The sequence below is a fragment of the Lampris incognitus genome, chromosome 16 (genome assembly GCF_029633865.1).
Source record: "Lampris incognitus isolate fLamInc1 chromosome 16, fLamInc1.hap2, whole genome shotgun sequence".
NCBI lineage: Eukaryota > Metazoa > Chordata > Actinopteri > Lampriformes > Lampridae > Lampris > Lampris incognitus.
Genome location: NC_079226.1, coordinates 9991768 through 9997937, shown reverse-complemented (window position 1 = coordinate 9997937; position 6170 = coordinate 9991768). Strand labels below are relative to the sequence as shown.

The window sequence follows — 6170 nt, the reverse complement described above, 5'->3', positions numbered from 1 at the left end:
CGACTGACTGGACTGAACTAGAAGACCTAGTAAAACGACTGACTGGACTAAACTAGAAGTCCTAGTAAAACGACTGACTGGACTAAACTAGAAGACCTAGTAAAACGACTGACTGAACTAAACTAGAAGACCTAGTAAAACGACTGATTGAACTAAACTAGAAGACCTAGTAAAACGACTGATTGAACTAAACTAGAAGACCTGGTAAAACGACTGACTGGACTAAACTAGAAGACCTAGTAAAACGACTGACTGAACTGAACAGGGAGGCACGTGACACATCACAATAAAATAATTTGTGGTTCTGAATTGTGCGTAAATTCATCTGCTGTCTGTGGTCTCAGGATAATTCACCCTGTGATGAACTACTGAACTGCTCAGTGAGTAAACGCTTAAGCTGCAACAACTTGGCTTTACTGGCTTTACTCTCTCTCCTTCATATTCCTATTCTATATTCCCATTCTGACCTTCACATTGGTTCGTAAATACTCACAATTCCCGGATCCTCAAGTGAACCAGCAAAAATGTCTTTTATTATTTATAAAAGCATTCCATGGTCTCTGCCACAAATCATTGACTTGCACGTTTCCAATAAACCCCCCTATAGTCTTCTAATAGAAATGTGGAGTGTTGATGGCTGCGATGTCACAGTTCTACAGAGCTGTAGTAGAAGGTGTGCTCACTTCTCATGAGACTGTATGGCACAGAAATTCTGCAGCCCACGAAAAAGACATTTGCTTGACAGAGTCGTGCACACAGCTTCAAAAATAATTGGCTGTGAACTCCCCACTACTTCTGAATCATACCGTATCTGCATTCAGCAGAAGTTTTAGATGTTAAAGGACCCCTCACACCCGGCCAGCCCCCCTGTTTATTCCCCTCTCTTCGAGTGGAAGACTCTGCAGTATCAAGACCAGAACATCTCACTTCCACAGCAGCCCTTACCCTGCAGCAATCTGCATCCTACATGCTTCACTGACTGAACAAGTACAGTCTCCTTAAGCACATGCACTTTAATCTGCCACCTTAAGGGCATGGGCCATATGGTCACATTAACTGGGTTGTTACTGTAACAGTGTGTTTCTGTGGACACTCCTTGTGTGTATTGTGACGTCATATGTTCACTGTCGTTATCTTGGAGAAAGCCCAAACAAATTCCAAATCAACCTTAAGATGATCCGGCAATACATTACTGCATCTTCCTTCTTTCCTTTTGCTTGATTGACCTGCTGTGATGGAGTCTTTTCAGGACAAACACCCCAGTAAGCATTTAACCAGCGCTCTTGAGGACGCCCTTCACCATCATCATGGACGCCGAAGGTGGTTCGCTTCATCTTGGACCAATTGTATCATTCATTATGACCCCTCCCCCCCTACCTCTCTCTCCCTTCTCTCTCTCCCTCCCTTTCTCTCGCTCGCTTGCTGTCCCCCCCCCCCGCCCTCTTTCTCTCCCCCTTCTCTCTATCTCTCTCCCACTCAATCCCTCTCTCTTCCACTCCCTCATTCTCTGCCAGGGGGCTGTTAATATCTTTATTTATGCCCACCTACCTCAAGGTATACCTTATATAACCACACACACACACACACACACACACACACACACACACACACACACACACACACACACACACACGCACGCACGCACGCACACACACACACACACACACACACACACACACACACACACACACACACACACACACACACACACACGAACACGGGGCTATTAAGATCTGCCTGATCACCTGTGGCTGTAAAAGAGCCAGACAGAGGGATGAGAGAGAGAACACTGGAAAGAGAGAGACATGGAAGAGAGATGGAGACAGAGGGGTGGAGAGAGAGAATACTGGAAAGAGAGAGACATGGAAGAGAGATGGGGACAGAGGGGTGGAGAGAGAGAATACTGGAAAGAGAGAGACATGGAAGGGAGATGGAGACAGAGGGGTGGAGAGAGAGAATACTGGAAAGAGAGAGACATGGAAGAGAGATGGAGACAGAGGGGTGGAGAGAGAGAATACTGGAAAGAGAGAGACATGGAAGAGAGATGGAGACAGAGGGGTGGAGAGAGAGAATACTGGAAAGAGAGAGACATGGAAGAGAGATGGAGACAGAGGGGTGGAGAGAGAGAATACTGGAAAGAGAGAGACATGGAAGAGAGATGGAGACAGAGGGGTGGAGAGAGAGAGAATACTGGAAAGAGAGAGACATGGAAGAGAGATGGAGACAGAGGGGTGGAGAGAGAGAACACTGGAAAGAGAAAGACATGGAAGAGAGATGGAGACAGAGGGGTGGAGAGAGAGAACACTGGAAAGAGAAAGACATGGAAGAGAGATGGAGACAGAGGGGTGGAGAGAGAGAACACTGGAAAGAGAGAGACATGGAAGAGAGATGGAGACAGAGGGGTGGAGAGAGAATACTGGAAAGAGAGAGACATGGAAGAGAGATGGAGACAGAGGGGTGGAGAGAGAGAACACTGGAAAGAGAAAGACATGGAAGAGAGATGGAGACAGAGGGGTGGAGAGAGAGAACACTGGAAAGAGAGAGACATGGAAGAGAGATGGAGACAGAGGGGTGGAGAGAGAGAATACTGGAAAGAGAGAGACATGGAAGAGAGGTGGAAACAGAGGGGTGGAGAGAGAGAATACTGGAAAGAGAGAGACATGGAAGAGAGATGGAGACAGAGGGATGAGAGAGAGAACACTGGAAAGAGAGAGACATGGAAGAGAGATGGAGACAGAGGGGTGGAGAGAGAGAATACTGGAAAGAGAGAGACATGGAAGAGAGATGGAGACAGAGGGGTGGAGAGAGAGAATACTGGAAAGAGAGAGACATGGAAGGGAGATGGAGACAGAGGGGTGGAGAGAGAGAATACTGGAAAGAGAGAGACATGGAAGAGAGGTGGAGACAGAGGGGTGGAGAGAGAGAATACTGGAAAGAGAGAGACATGGAAGAGAGATGGAGACAGAGGGGTGGAGAGAGAGAATACTGGAAAGAGAGAGACATGGATGAGAGGTGGAGACAGAGGGGTGGAGAGAGAGAATACTGGAAAGAGAGAGACATGGAAGAGAGATGGAGACAGAGGGGTGGAGAGAGAGAATACTGGAAAGAGAGAGACATGGAAGAGAGATGAAGACAGAGGGGTGGAGAGAGAGAATACTGGAAAGAGAGAGACATGGAAGAGAGATGGAGACAGAGGGGTGGAGAGAGAGAATACTGGAAAGAGAGAGACATGGAAGAGAGGTGGAGACAGAGGGGTGGAGAGAGAGAATACTGGAAAGAGAGAGACATGGAAGAGAGATGGAGACAGAGGGGTGGAGAGAGAGAATACTGGAAAGAGAGAGACATGGAAGAGAGGTGGAGACAGAGGGGTGGAGAGAGAGAATACTGGAAAGAGAGAGACATGGAAGAGAGATGGAGACAGAGGGGTGGAGAGAGAGAATACTGGAAAGAGAGAGACATGGAAGAGAGGTGGAGACAGAGGGGTGGAGAGAGAGAATACTGGAAAGAGAGAGACATGGAAGAGAGATGGAGACAGAGGGGTGGAGAGAGAGAATACTGGAAAGAGAGAGACATGGAAGAGAGATGGAGACAGAGGGGTGGAGAGAGAGAATACTGGAAAGAGAGAGACATGGAAGAGAGATGGAGACAGAGGGGTGGAGAGAGAGAATACTGGAAAGAGAGAGACATGGAAGAGAGATGGAGACAGAGGGGTGGAGAGAGAGAATACTGGAAAGAGAGAGACATGGAAGAGAGATGGAGACAGAGGGGTGGAGAGAGAGAACACTGGAAAGAGAGAGACATGGAAGAGAGATGGAGACAGAGGGGTGGAGAGAGAGAATACTGGAAAGAGAGAGACATGGAAGAGAGATGGAGACAGAGGGGTGGAGAGAGAGAATACTGGAAAGAGAGAGACATGGAAGAGAGATGGAGACAGAGGGGTGGAGAGAGAGAACACTGGAAAGAGAGAGGAAGAGTGCGTGAGTAAGAGGAAAAGGTAAAAAAGAAAAAGAAAAGCAAAAGCCGAATTTGTTTATGAGCAAGGAAAGGTCAGGCATAGAATTACCCCCCCCCCATCACCACTGCACTGCACTGCACATCACACACACACACACACACACACACACACACACACACACACACACACACACACACACACACACACACACACACACACACACACGACGTGTCTCTGCCTCCGCTGTACCAACCCATCTCTTTCTCTCTTTGTCTCAACTAAAAGGCAAGCCACCTACACAAGAACAACAACATAGATGCCTGAAGCGGGGGGGGGGGAGTGGGGGGAGAGAGAGGGGGGGAGAGAGACAGAGAGGGGGAGAGAGGGAGGGAGAGAGAGACAGAGAGAAGGGGAGAGCGAGAGAGGGGGGAGAGAGAGAGACAGAGAGGGGGAGAGAGAGACAGAGAGGGGGGAGAGAGAGACAGAGAGGGGGAGAGAGAGGGGGGAGAGAGAGACAGAGAGAAGGGGAGAGAGAGACAGAGAGGGGGAGAGAGGGAGGGGAGAGAGAGACAGAGAGAAGGGGAGAGCGAGAGAGGGGGGAGAGAGAGAGACAGAGAGGGGGGGAGAGAGACAGAGAGGGGGAGAGAGAGACAGAGAGGGGGGAGAGAGAGGGGGGAGAGAGAGACAGAGAGGGGGGGAGAGAGAGACAGAGAGGGGGAGAGAGAGACAGAGAGGGGGAGATAGAGGGGGGAGAGAGAGACAGAGAGGGGGGAGAGAGAGACAGAGAGGGGGAGAGAGGGAGGGAGAGAGAGACAGAGAGAAGGGAAGAGAGACAGAGAGGGGGAGAGAGAGGGGGGAGAGAGAGAGACAGAGAGGGGGAAAGAGAGAGAGAGAAGGGGAGAGACAGAGAGGAGGAGAGAGACAGAGAGGGGGAGAGAGGGAGACAGAGAGGGGGGAGAGAGAGACAGAGAGGGGGAGAGAGAGACAGAGAGGGGGAGAGAGAGGGGGGAGAGAAAGACAGAGAGGGGGAAAGAGAGACAGAGAGAGGGGGAGAGAAAGACAGAGAGGGGGGAGAGAGAGACAGAAAGGGGGGAGAGAAAGACAGAGAGGGGGGGAGAGGGAGACAGAGAGGGGGGAGAGAGAGACAGAGGGGGAGAGAGAGGAGGGAGAGAGAGACAGAGAGGGGGGAGAGAGAGAGGGGGGGAGAAAAAGACAGAGAGGGGGAGAGAGAGAGAGAGAAGGGGAGAGCGAGGGGGGAGAGAGAGACAGAGAGGGGGGAGAGAGAGTGCGGGGGGGGGGTAGCGAGAGAGCGAGAGAGATGGGTGGATGAAGATAGCACAGTAAGGAGACATAAAAGCTGTTAGGGGAAACACATTCAGCTTGACCAATATCAGCTCCACACAGCGAATAGAGATCTTGAAAGAGAAGACGAGGTGTTTGAAATGAACTGGGGCGTGTTTACATTACTGTTACCATTAAAGCACATTTACATCGATATTGTGTGCTGTTGTGTAAAATTCGTGATTTCAGTACCTTAGTCGGTGGACCCTTCTTATAATAATCATAATCATAATAATTGCATTTATATAGTGTTTTCTGGACAACCAAAGTGCTTCACATTAAAGGGGGAAACTCTCTTCAACCACCACCAACATGTAGCACCACCTGGGTGACGCACGGTCGCCATTTTGCACCAGAACGCCCAACACACGTAAGCTTCAGGTGGAATCAAATGGTATAGGCCCCAGCGAGGATCGAACTCGCGACCCCTGGTTTACAAGACCAGTGCTCTAACCACTGAGCTATGGAGCCTATTCTTACAGCCTGAGCCTGTTCTTGTGCATTTGTACCAACACACTTTCGCTACACTTCCTAATAAATGTCACACTTTGTAATAATCATGCCTAAAATGGCTCATTATGAAAACATTGGTAAAATTGAGCGCCCAGGGATCAATACGTGACCAGCTGATCATGTGACTATTCGAAAACTGCGCTTTGCAGCTGCCTCAACAGTAACGAGCAAAGGGTTTGGTAAGGTGCTGGGTGTTACAGCAGTGGTTTACACGTACCGTAATGATTCTAGTAATCGCCCCCAGGTGTTTATTTCTTTTTGAGACCAATTTGGGTGGGGTTATTGGAGAGAGGCTGGATATACTATGTAAACAGATAGAATTCAGTGACCTCTAAAAAAAATCAAATTATACAACTGAACG

General features: G+C 49.2%; 1 non-coding gene across 1 annotated transcript; it reads right to left on the bottom strand.

Moving 5' to 3' along the window:
• Positions 1-5694: 5694 nt before the first annotated feature.
• Positions 5695-5767, bottom strand: trnat-ugu (transfer RNA threonine (anticodon UGU)). The gene has a single exon. It is a non-coding gene; the product is annotated as a tRNA-Thr (tRNA).
• Positions 5768-6170: the final 403 nt, after the last annotated feature.